Raw genomic sequence first — 14,059 nt, 5'->3', positions numbered from 1 at the left:
TGGAACGCTGTCATAATTCCTGTCATCTGGAAATTTCTTTATACCTCCCTGTGCAGCACAGCTATAACCTAACACCTGTTTGGTTGCAGAAGACATAAGTAATTCTCATATAAACTGGCCTGCTTACTGGGAGCTGTCTGCTAAGCTTATAATACTCCTTACTGGGAGCTGTCTGCTAAGCTTATAATACTCCTTACTGGAAGCTCTGCTAAGATTATAATACTCCTTACTGGGAGCTGTCTGCTAAGCTTATAATATTCCTTACTGGGAGCTGTCTGCTAAGCTTATAATACTCCTTACTGGGAGCTGTGTCTCCTGTAGAAAAACAAAGCTGTAGATCCTAGTTTATTTAACTGGGCTATATTCTCCCTTCATGCTGAAAGACACTAATTTCATTACAGTGTGAAGAATAATAAATATATGCGAATTTCAATATATAGATGATTTAAATAACCTCCAGGTGGTAAATGAAATATAAAAACCTAGAAACAGGATTCAAAATCATTAAGCAAACAGCCATTTGGTTCTCAGTCTTGGGTCCAGTGAACGGCAGGCATCCATGCAGAGTTTGCATGTCCTCACTGTGTATGATTGTTCTATGGTGGTCTAGGTACAAAGAGAACTGATAACAAGTAATACACAAGAACAGATATATGTGATTATGGATATCTTCAAGTGTTCAAAAATGGCTATCATAATCATAGACCTTGTACTGTAAGTCTGTTATATCATGTGCCAAAATAGCAGTCATAATAACAACTGGAATCTTAGTAAATAAGAATGGAAAAACTCACCTGGAGATCACTGTTTTATCAGGAGGTTGACCGAATCATAGCTTCCTCATAAATTTATGGAATATTATAGCCTTCTCCAAAGTCCTTGAGGTAAGATAAACTGGTGAGGACTGTACAAGGGTAAGTGCAGCTAAAGGAAAAAAGAAAGTGAGACATTTTCACTAAACAGCACAGCTCAAAAAAATTGCCTTGCTGATGATTTCTCATTAGTCTGAATTCTAATGACTGATAAATGGTAAAAGGAGATTCTCAGACTCATCTGGCCAATCAAAGGCTTACAAGTCATCTGGCCAATCAAGAATTCACAACAGATACTATGAAGTAATAAAACAGCTGTGTGTGTGTTGGGGGGAAGGGGACAAGGCTGAAGGAACCATATGTTTTTCTGGTTTCTGTACTGTTGATGCAGATTGTGTAAACCTTTAAGGACTGTAAAACATAGCAAACATCCCTTCTTTTAATCTATAATCCACATGGAACAAATATAAGTAACACTACACCTCTTAAATATGAGTTGGTCTTCTTGCCTAACTATCTGAGTACATAACTCATTGACTGCGGAATTATCATACCTTAATAGCATACCAGCAAGCTTTTTTAAAGATCAGTCATTGTAGGCCATACACAAGGTGCAATATGAAAAGCTGTGCACACCTTCAATTTAAGTCTTTATATACTTGATATTTTGAGCAATACTACCTGGATAAAGAAAAGAAGCCATGATTAAGGTGGGTTGTAATAGCCCTTACAGAAATCTTACAATGGCATGAGGCAATTATGGTAGCATGGAAAATGGCTAGCTGGTGAACACATGATCAATGAACAGATGACTCATACAAGGTAAAAAGGTTCATAGGAATAATTTGTCTGGGGAATCCCAAACTGGTTTCTGATTGAAGTTACTGAACTTTATCTGGATGCATACCCCAAAATGGAGTTTAGTTAAACAATTACATACATCTTAAGCACACTGTTTTGATAGTTCATTGAACAAGCAATAGGGCCAGTTTAGAGATGGAAAGTAATTGCTTCATGTGAACCACAATAATAAGGGACATCCAGTCCTAGGGTACTGTGAGATGGGTCCATCTGTTATAATCATATCAGCTGGTCCGCTACTGATGTAACTATTATCCTGCCATCACTGGTCTCGCCTTCATTCTGGTTATTGAGGGTTAGAAGTTGCTGTCATTACCAGGTTAAAAATAGTTATCTAATTTAAATGCAAAATCATTTTAGGTAAATCTCATGCAATAGAAAAAACACAAAGAAGCTGGAAATGGTTTCACCAAAAATCCACAAAGGAACAGGATATAGTATCCAGTAAAGTTTTATTCTGGTACCTTGACTTTTTGCCTTCTAAGGAATAATTTAAACATCAAACAATCACTCTATTTATTCACCAATTCTTCTTCTTCTTCTTTCGTCTTTTTCCCGGTTAGGGGTCGCCACAGTGGATCACCTGTCGGCACATTGAATGGCAGTGGAGTTTTACGGTGTCGAGTTGCCAGCCTGGCGCCCAACCTTCCACAGAAGGCACACTCACATGCACACCTAGGGCCAATTTAGAGTGTCCAATCCACCTGCAGCATGTCTTTGGGATGTGGGAGGAAACCGGAGCACCCGGAGGAAACCCACACGACCACAGGGAGGACATGCAGACTCCGCACAGAAGGCACCCCAGCCGAGGATCGAACCGGAGAACCTCTTGCTGTGAGGCGGCAATGCTAACCACTGCACCACCGTGGCCGCCCACTCTATTTATTCACCAATAGTTGTTATAAATAATTAATTATTTAGTTAACCAATTTCTCAATAAATAAGCATTCAACCCATTTTTAAACAAATCCCCACTTATACAAACAATAAACAAATATCTATATGCATATGTATCTAACAACTATTCTTACATAAATTTTATTTATACATTTCTGTATACAAAGCTAAATTTATAAATTCCTGTTTACAAAGTTAAATTACTTAATTATTATCAATTCCTTAATAATTTTTTCCAGGATGTTTGAAAATGGGGAATATTTGGTCACAAAAAACAACCTCTCCTCTCCTTTGTTTCCTTTTCTTTCAACCCCATATATACATTCAAACACCTATTACCAAATCTATTCTGTTTACTCTGAATTCCATTATGAGCCTGTAGCTACCAGATATGTAAATAGGAGTTCTGAGACTAGTCTGTTTTTTAATGTTTTGGCATGTCCATTTTTGAAGTTTGTGGGTAGTTTTAAGGATGAGCTTAATAGACTGGAATACAGAATGATTATAAACTTTAGAACACTTTACCCTAGGGGAATGAATATTAGTAACAATTTAACTTTGTAAACAGGAATTTATAAATTTAGCTTTGTATACAGGAATTTATAAATAAAATTTATGTCAGAATAGTTGTTAGATACATATGTATATAGATATTTCTACTAAATAAGTTTTTTTAAATGTTTATTATTTGTATAAGTGGGGATTTGTTTAAAAATGTGTGGAAAATGTTTATTTATTGAGAAATTGGTTAGATGAATAATTAATTATTTATAACAGCACTTGGTGTATAAATAGGGTGGTTGTTTGATGTTTAAATTATTCCTTAGAAGGCGAAAAGCCGAGGTACCAGAATAATACTTTACTGGATACTATACCCTGTTCGTTTGTGGATTTTTGATGGAACCATTTCCAGCATCTTTGTGCTTTTTCTGTTGTACTTTTCTTTTGTGTTTTTAGTAAATCTCATACAAACAGTGCTTTACTGCTTTTATTCTTTTTTAATGCAACTTAAGAGCAGGATGATGTAGTTATCCATTCCTTCTTCGAGGTATTGATTAGTGGCTGAGTTTAATAGAAATGGGAGTTTATACCACTGGCATGTGAGTCTTAAGGCCTAAAATTGTCACCTTCCATGCCAGGGTTAATAATAATTTTTAATGAGGCAGATTGTCCTCTTGCAGTCAGATCACCAAGATGGCATTCTTAGCAAATGCTTTAGTATGTTAGGAATGGGTCCCCTTTATTCAGGTGATAACATACAGAGAAAAGAGAGAAAGAGTTGTTGCAGTCTTTGTTTATAAGACAAGCTTTGAAAGCTGTGAAAATTCAGTATACTTTGCAAGATTGTACCTCATGGAATGTGAGTAGATTCTAGAAATGGTGCTATATTCTACAACACACCTCATAAGAGCTGTATACAGGGTACAATTATCTTCCTGGCATACATCACCCCTATAGTGGATCAGTTGTGTGACTTCTTATACTCTGTGGACAATATTTAATAAATGGTTATCAAATAAAGGGCCATCATCTAATAAAACTAAAAGTTATTCTACTTTTTTGCCAGTTCTAGTTGCTGCCATCAGTAATATATACAGTTGGTAGAGCGAGGAGTTTAACAAGTTCTAGAATGCTGCATTTTTTGATGTTGGAGACAGGGTCATTTCTGTGCACCATACTTCTGCAATATTGAGTGTCATTTGAAGGGAGATGGTACCAACATGGTTAAGGACAATTCTGCCAAGTATGTAGTCATCTAAGTATTTGGTGAAACAGACACTGGAGTCAGTTTTAATGTCTGAGAAACAGATGCCAAAAATTATGGGTCCCAAGTTACAGCCTTGAAGGATTCCAAGATGACAGGAAATGGTAAGGTATTTCTTATTCCCTATTCTTACCTGTTGTGTATAACTATGTACCCAGTTGTGAGTCCAAGTTATTACAGTTTCATTTACCTTTTATTTATTGAGTTTAGGCATGATTCCATTACTGGGTATGATGATTAGCACTTTAGCCAGACTGAAGTAAGCTGCATTGTCAGATAAACCACCATGCAGAACAGTGATCATGCTGTTCAAGAAATTTACAAATTAAGTATACAAGATCTATCTTTAACAAAAATTATACTGGGTTAAGTCATGGAGAACAATGCTTTAGTCTTCCTGAATAAGTTTCCACAATGATTCTATTCATTACCTTGTATGATATAGTTGTGTGGCTGATTTCCTGAATAAGTTCTCGTAATTAGTCTCTTCCTTACCTCGTATGATATGGTTGTGTGGCTGATCAATCTACAGTTACTGATGTCTGTGAGAGGGCATCCTTTTTGGATTGGGACCACAAGGGCCTACTTGCAAATATCAGGGATGTCGACAATTGTCACTGCTTTATTAACAATGTGTATAAGATATATAATAGGCTATTCCTGACTGCATGAATTAGGCTTCCCAGTATCTTATCAAGTCCCATGGAATTACATACATACATACATGCAAATAGGTTAAGCACAGGCATTAATGCCATTCTAGCCTACCAATATATGGAAACACTTGTCCCCATAAAAAGTGTCCAGGCTGTTCTTAAAAATATCTAAACTAGTACTTGCTTTAATATATGTAATTTGGTAGCTTGTTCCATGCATCAGCTGCTCTCTTAGAGAATCAATTAGTATACTTCTCATTCCTATGGAACCTATATATCTAACCCAGAACTGATGGACATGCTCCACCTAAAGAAAAGCTTATCCCCTCAAGCCACATGCTCTAGGGATCTAAACCTCACCACAGCAATAAATAGGATGTGCTGGAGGGATAGATTCCTGTCACGGAGACTTCCCATGCTTTGGAACAAAATTCCAATCTACATTAGGCAGGGCTCCTCGCTAACACTCTTCAAGAGAAACATTGATGAGTGGATGGGAAATAGAAAGTTTACCCTGGGGATCACTTCAGTGGCTCTGCTGGACGGAGGCACAGGGAACTAATCTAAGGGGGTGGCAAAAGTCAACACATTCTGGCTAGGCTTATAAATGCTTTTGGGCAGATAGCCTAGTACCTACCTATGAACCTATGAACCTACGTAGGTTGTCTGATGATTCTATACTACTTGTTGATAACCCCAAACATTCCCAGAGGTATTTGTCTCTAAATGCCATTTGTACCTAATAAGATCTCCTCTTAGATATCTATAAGAGACACTGTACAAGTTCAGATATTTTAGTCTTTCATAATAAATTACATTTTCACATCCATGGATGTCCTTGGTATATTTCTGTTGTACTCTTTCCAGATTACTCATGATTGTTTTCTTATAAGGTTTCCATATCGTTATTCCATTCTCAAGTTTGGGGTCTAATGTAACTAACAAACAATGGCTTCATCATTTTTGATTTCTTAGACTTTATAAATCTTTTTATACAACCTATAGCTCTATAACTATCATTAACCAATTGGTTGATATGATTAGAAAAACTCAAAGCTGGATCTACCCATATACCCAGGTTCCTTAAATTAATCTTCAGTTTCAATCACTGTGTGCTGTATTAAATATTCACATTTCAGTTTATATCTCACAAATTTCATGTGCTTAGTTTTTGATGTATTTATCAGAATATTAGTGTCCTGTGCCCAAATGGTTAATTTAGTTTTGATGTATTTATCAGAATATTATTGTCCTGTGCCCAAATGGTCAATTTAGTCAAGTTCTTTTGCTGACATGCCTTATCTGTAACACATGTAATCAGTTTAACCAATTTCAGGTCACCTGCATATAGACTGTAGAACACCTCAGATGAAAAAGTCAGATCTGAAAGATACAATCTAAACAAGTAAGGGCCTAGGAGAGAGCCATGTGGGACATCCTGACTGTAACCAAGGATTTTACCTGAACAGTTGCTGTGTGATACTTGCCATGTCCTATTTGTAAGCCATGCAGCTATCCATCTTATCAAGAGTACATCAATACCTAGTTGTTCTAATTTATTGATCAGTGTTTTGTGTGTGACCCTGTCAAATGCTGAAGTTAAATCTATATAAATTACATAAAAGCACAATTTTCATTCATAGATGTTATTATATTGTTAAATAACATCATGTTACAGGTGCTGATATATGGAAGTGGTGCTTCCAACCTAACCATAGGTAAGGGTTATCATTTTGGATATCATTTTGGCAAATATAGGATTACAAGGAGGACAAGTGGATGAAGCAACCCTTTGTTGTGTGAAAATTGCCTCAGATCTGTATGCTAGTTTGTTACCTATATTTGTAGACAGTCTTACTTAGATAACATTGTTTTATGGCATACTACATTGTTATCCCGCCTTCTGTACTTTTTGTATGTGGTTGTAGAAGGCCGGAAGAGAAGTTTTCCTGTGAAAGAAGCCTTACATTTTCTTTCTTTTTTTTTTTTTTTGCTGCCTCAGGATTTCGCCTAATGGCTCCTCTGTCTTCATCCAGTTGGTCCACTTGTTCTGGGAGAAGGGGAGCTGGGTATTCCCAGACTAATGGAGAACCCTATGGCCCATTCATTCCTGCTGGGGAAACCCGATCAGCCCTCCATCACGAGGCAGTACAGAATGGACCAGCTTTCTGGTCCTGAGGGATGCTGGTCTTTTGTCTCTCCCCTCGCTTCAGTGATTTGCTAACTCTTGAGGAGGGAGGGGGAGCATGCTGCCACACTAGTTTCCCCTTGTCTACTTAGTCTGAATGCTCTATTGTGTTTTGAGCTGACCTTACTCAGAACTCCACTGGGTAAACACCTTATGCTCCCACTAAGGGTCACCCATGTGGGAAGCCAAACCCACCTCCTTCCCCTCAGGTTAGGTGAGCAGGCAGCAGACACTCACTGCCATCTTTCCTGGTCAGTTCCTATAGGTACCTGGACTGATCACCTGGACTGTAGTCAGGACTTTTTCTCTCTACACCATGGAGTGGATTTGAAACTTTGCATCTCTTGATTGTTTTAGTGAGTGATTTTTGAATGGAGTTGACCAGGGTTATGTTGCATTTGGTTAGACAAAATTTGAAAATTTTGTATGATTTTTTTTTCTTTTAGTGGAATAAATTGTTGCATTTGGCAAAAAAACTATCCATCCAGCTTATTGTACAGAAAGCACCACTTCCAAATGGGTAGATAACTTCCTTACCTTCGATCATGTGTTAACAGTTGTCAGGAAATCCTTCTGTCTGACACAGCTGATCAGAAAGGATATTTCCTCTGCATCCAAAGAAGTACTTACCCTTCTGCATTTGGCATGATCAGGCCCATCATAAAAGGGTCTATATTATATGTTCAAAGAGACTTCTCTTCGGACATATAATCATCGACTCCTAAAGAGCGAATGCTCTAAAGAGTGAATGGCCACATCCGCAAATGTTTTCCTCAGGGAAAAAATTCAGTTGGCTGTTTTCGGGAATTGCCCTTTTCCCCAATGTAGGGTGATCTTGGAGTTGGTATATTTAGTTAGGGGGTGTGGGGGGCACAACCCCCCCTCACTTTGGGGGGCAAAGCCCCCCCACTTGATTAGGGCTTTGAAGTTTGTGTTATTTGTGTATGGCCCCGTGAATTTTTTCCCGAGGGAAAAAAATTCACAGACATGGCCATTTGCGCTTTAGAGCATTCGCTCTTTAGGGATCAATGATTATATGTTCAAAGAAAAGTCTCTTCGAACATATAATATAGACCCTCATAGAATACAATGCTCAATTGGGATGTATCTTGCTAAATATATCAGGAATGTGATGTATCAAGAGAGGCTGGAGGCCTACAGACTCTTTAGGAATAATCTTTCCCTTGCCTTTTTGGCCATTAGGGATCCAGAAGTCTAAGACCTCTTATTTCTCTGCAAATCAAACAGTGCAGTGAATACTAGAACCAGAGATATGAACCTTCTTCAGGAACTAAACAAATCATGGTGGACAGACAGATTTGTCATGCAATGACTACCCCTTCTCTGAAACAAACTTCCTCTCCAGATCAAGCAATGTGTTACACTATTTTGTCTTAAGAAGGAATTACACAAGGGGAAAGGTATTTATAAATTTACCACTCGCATGACTGGTCTGTCCCTCACAGAAAAAGAAAAAGCCAATAACCACCAGCTCCAGGTCCCTCATAGAAAAAGGAGATAAGCTCTAAAGGTGGGTGCTGGAAAAGTGTAAATGTCCATATGGCTCAGTTGCCTTGTACATTCTATGAGTCTATGATTCAGTGCTAATTTTACAATTCCGCCACTTAGGTTTATTGCAGAATTTTCTACTATATCTGTTAAAAGTCAGAGCCCAAAGTCCAATGTATGTGTGTATTGCATTATGGTTCCCCAACATACCTCTCAACTCTCCAGATTTTTGCAGAACGTCCAGATTTTTGCCTCATAATTTTAGCATATTCATCATAAAATGTGTGGTTTTCTGGCAACAGACAGAGACAGTGAAAAGAGGATGAGTTAGTTAAATTAAGCATAAGGAGGAAGACAGTGGTAGTGGGACAGAAGAATGTTAAAGCACTTAAAACAGCATGCTAGATAGGCTTACCACACTCACACACTGTGGACCTTGTATATATGGTCCAACCAAATTTTTAAAAAGGCAAAGTAGACAGATTTTTTGGGTTAATTTTTCTTGAGTTCATTGCTACTTCACTGTCCTGTGTTTTACAGGAAACAGGTATTATTATCTTTTCTCTGTCTCACAACACATGCTACACACAACAATGACCACCATTGCAATTATCTTGGAGTGTACACATGATCACTAACTCCTAACAGTCATGTAGAAAAAGTATGTGTTATCTGTGCTTCCCATTGCAGGGAAAATTCTTAACAGTAAGACTGAGTTAAGTCCTTAAAGGTCAAAGGTTAGATTCTTTAATGGGGCTTTTTGATTTCTTGACTGCTTTTGACATGGTCCACCATCAGTGCATTTTGAAGTTTTTAGATACCTACAGTGGGGATTTCAGTACAGTCCTTGAGTGGTTTGATTCCTACCTCTTGGGGCACAACCTGAAGGTTATTTGAGGTGTTAATTCATCATCATTTCTCTTGTGTTTAGGATGTAGGTTTCCTAAGAGCTTCATTTTATGTCAGCTTTTGTTTGCCATGTATATGACCTCATTTGGTGATCTCACTAGACAGAGAGCTTTAGAGTATCACTGCTTTGAAGATGATAGTCGTATTTGCCATTCCTTACCTTAGGAACATACAGTTTACTCTGTTCTCTATCTGTATAGGAACTATACTTTCTTAGACAGCCTCTAATAGTCTCAGTTGAATCCATCGTAAACATCTACCATGGCCTCTTATGCCTTAAATATCCCCTTCAGTTGTCCTGATCTCACTCCTTATGTTTTTAACTGTGAAGAGAAACTGAACTTGTGTCAAATGTGTGAAGTGCTGTGGTAATCTGTGAAAACCAGCTATTTCAGGACTGACAGATTATGCTGTCATCACCTGAGGAACGTTGCTCAAACTCAGCACACCTTTCCAAAAGAGGAATTGCTGACAGTTATGTAGGCTTTGACTACCTCTATCTCTTGCTCTGACTATTGCAATGTTCTTTACCTGGAGCTTTTAATATTTAGCTTCATACTTTGCACTAGGTAGGGAATTCTGTAGCAAGACTCCTTTCGAGTTTCAAGATATACCTTTAACTCTTATTTTGTCTTCTGTACACTACTTTACTGTCTGGTATAGAATCATGCTTAAAATATTTCTGAGGGTACACAAGGTCTAAATCATTCTCTGCAAGGAAGAGTGAACCTGTCTGGTGGATATCTGTAATAAATAAACTCTATAAGAAAAGAAAAAAAATTGTTGTCCAGGTCCATGAAGAAACAGGTGCCCAATTGGAAGCAATCTCTCCTTAGCCTGAACAAGCAAATATGAGCAGTAGTGAAATCCTCCAAAGCAAACTTCAAGTCCAAATTGGCCACATCTACTGGAGACAATCATAAGGTCTTCTTCACATATGTCCACAATCTCAAAGGAAGCACCCATATTTGTTCAAAACTGGTGGTTAAGGACACCACATATACAAATGCTGTAGATATAGCAAACTTTCTGGCTGACAAATACAGTGAAAATGTCACCCCTCTGTCCCCCCATCAGTAAATTAGGACATTCCCAGTACCTCACCCTTTCCCCTTATATCTAGGGATCAGGTCACCACTACTCCCTCAAAGACAAAAAATACAGCCTTCATGGGACCCGATAACATTCCAGGTGCATCCTACATGAACTCAGGCAGGAACTTGCAGCACCATTAGGCGCCCTATTCAACCAAGGCCTGAGTACAGGCTTTGTCCCAGCTGAGTGGAGGACAGCCACTGTTATCTCTTTACACAAAGACCACCGATCCAGGAAATTATAGACCCATCAGCCTAACTAGCCTGATCTGCAAGGCCATGGAGCGGATTATCACGGACTTCATTAACAAGACATTGGCAACCTCCAAACACTTGATCCCACACAGCTTGGCTTTTGTCAAGGGGAGGTCGTGTCTGTTAAATTTGGTTGACTTTTTTGAGAAAGTCAACAAAGCCATGAACGAAGGGAAGATGGTGCAGACCACCTACCTTGACCTGGCGAAAGCCTTCAACACTATTCCCCATTCAGGCATAATAGATAAACTCTCTCAACTAGGCATCAATCCGTATGTTACCAGATGGGTAGCTAACTGGCTCACTGATAGAACTCACCTAGTCAAAATAGGGGAAACCACCTCAAGCAGTAGACCCGTATTGAGTGGAGTACCCCTGGGTTCGGTCTTGGGGCCTCTGTTATTTTGGATATACTTTTCTGAGGTGCAGGACAAAACCAGTGGGCTATGGCTGACCAAGTTTGCAGATGACTGCAAGCTGGGCATTGTCATCAATTTCTTTAGTGATGTGGACATCCTCCAAGAGGGTCTCAACTAAACAAATGACTGATGTAAGAAAAATGGCCTCAAGCTGAATACCAAAAAATGCATCATAATCCCCTTTGGGAAGAGTGACGTCCCAACAAATTATCACATTAATAACAATGCCCTAAGCATACAATCAGTTGTGAGGGATTTGGGCACCCAGATTGATAGCAACCTGACTTTTGACCAGCATGTTGCTTCCATTGTACAGAAAGGTTTCTACATGGCTCACCTCATAAGCAAAGGTAACTCATCCAGGGACAAGGAGGCTATAACATCCCTATATTCTTCTCTTATAAGGCCCATTACTGAGTTCAATGCCCCACTCAGCATGTACTTCACAAGGCACATGCAGCAGCTGCAGACACCACACAGGTTCCTCACCAGGAGAATCCAAGGCCTCAAAAATCTGCCATACACAGATAGGCTAAAAGCCCTATCCCTCTACTCAGTTTCATACAGACTCCCCAGAGGTGACCTCTGGCATACAAGGCGATTTCAGACCCTACCTTGATGGGACTGCTGGATATCTGCAAGTCAAGCTCCACTTGAGTAACCTACACGTGTGGCCTCCACTTGGTCTGTGGCATCAATAGAACTTGTTGGCAGGACAGATTTGTGTCCCAGAGACTCCCCCATCTGTAGAATAGACTCCATCTCCATGTCAGGCAGAGTACCTCTTTACCCCTTTTTAAGTGCAACCTGGATAATGGATGGGAAATAGAAAATACATCCCTGGGATTCCACCTGTGTTCCTGCTGGACAGGGTCATCAGGTGCTGATTTGTCTAAACATGGGCTAAACGCTTGGCTAGGCTTATAAGGGCTTCAGGGCCAATAGCCTGGTAACTTCCTATGTTCCTATGATCCTATGATCCTGCATGATCTGGATCCCATCTTCTTAATGTAGCTTTTGATGTGTATCAGATTCTTATTACTCCAGCTGGGTATTTTGGGGCTTGTAGAGATCCATAGACTGAGCCATCTGGAATATGTACCATTTCTTTTCAAACTCCTGACCTGTGAGATCCACTACCTTTTCAGCTTTGGGAATGTACCTTCAAAGCAGCCTTAGACGGTGCTTGTTTATTGATTGATTTACATTTGTTTACAGGGGTAGTGCTCTGATGTCATTGGACCATTTATAGGCAAAGCCTGGGTGAATAGGATCACATAAGAAATGAACAAAATGCATTTACAGATACAAGGATATGCTAAAAAACATATACATATTGCATATGCAAGATTATTATATGATGTTTTAACATGCTTCAATATGTATCTCTTCTGTAAGACATTTTGTTTCCAGTTTTAAGATATTTGATGCAGTTTTTATTATTTGGAAACCACTTAGTCTTTGTCTAAATTTTGTTTATGCAAATGTCCATTTGAGGCATATTTTGTTTTAATGTTTTATCTATTTTTGTAGTTTTCTGATGAGCCTAGCTAAATGGGCTCACACATAAAGCTGATTGACTGACTTTGGACCTGGTTCTTAAAATTCCAAAAAATAACCTTATAGTGTAAATATAGATTAAATTAAAAAATACACTATTGAGTGCAAATGAATGAACTTTTAAATTTAGACTTACGGATAGGCTTTCCTGTACTCAACTGAGTGTGGTTTTGGAGAGCAGCTTTTTGTCATTTTTTTCCTTCATTTCCATTGTTTGGAAACCAGCTATCTAATATATTAGCTGCAGCCTCACTATTGCAAGAAACTGTTATAAAATCTTAGTGGGGCTTTTTTACCTTTTCTACTTTTCCTCCCTTTTGTATGTCTGTGGAGCTGATATGTTTTGGTGGTTATAAAAAAAATGCATAAATGAAAATGCATTGAAAAATGTGCAGAAAAATGAAATTTTAACTGAGAAGTTATTAGTGGTTGGTGTGTATGTCAAATCTTTCATGGGTTAGGGTTAGAGTAAGGGTAAAATAAGGGGATAAATTTACAGTTTTGTATGCTTGGTGTTGCATATTTCTGAGATCTTTTGTTTTGTATAGTGGAATTGTTAGGGCAAGTGTTTTTAGAAACATGATGAGCAGAGTTAGGGACAGGGGCAGGGATATGGTTACGTTTAGTACATGTGAGCAAGGTCGATAAGGGGGACCTCACCACCCCTACCCCAACTTACTCATTTGTGCTATCCCTAATCTAACCCTAACCCTATATACTATATTACTAAAAGTCTTTCCTTAACAGTAAAACTGCCAAGATAGCATTTGATCTTGGTTTTGTAACTGGAGTTTAATGATGAAGGTTTTTTTGGTGGGAGAGAAGTATTCAATATTTTGCAATTTGACCTTAGTGGCACTTCAGTGTTTTGTTAGTATCTGTCTCTTTTCTGTTTTCTTTTTTTCTTACCATTTGTGATTCTCTCTGAGTTTTCAACTTTTCATGATAGAATCACACACACACACACACACACACACACACACACACACACACACACACACACACACACACACACACACATGTGCACAAGCACACACACACACACACACACACGTGCACACACATGCACACATACACACGTGCGCACACACACGTGCACATGTGCACACACATGCTCGTGCACACACACACATG

The 14,059-nt window shown here is 38.7% G+C and overlaps 1 protein-coding gene across 1 annotated transcript in view; it reads right to left on the bottom strand.

Moving 5' to 3' along the window:
- The window catches only part of LINGO4 (leucine rich repeat and Ig domain containing 4), a 565,734-nt gene that overhangs the window by 52,434 nt on the left and 499,241 nt on the right, over positions 1–14,059 (bottom strand). Inside the window, exon 4 of the mRNA XM_044079935.1 lies at positions 795–924. The gene's annotated coding sequence lies outside the window, so the exon portion shown is untranslated. The remainder of the gene's footprint in view (positions 1–794; positions 925–14,059) is intronic.

The sequence above is a fragment of the Protopterus annectens genome, chromosome 8.part0 (assembly GCF_019279795.1).
Source record: "Protopterus annectens isolate FY-2018-M chromosome 8.part0, PAN1.0, whole genome shotgun sequence".
In the NCBI taxonomy this organism is placed as follows: Eukaryota; Metazoa; Chordata; order Ceratodontiformes; family Protopteridae; genus Protopterus; species Protopterus annectens.
This window is presented reverse-complemented; position numbering and strand designations above follow the sequence as displayed.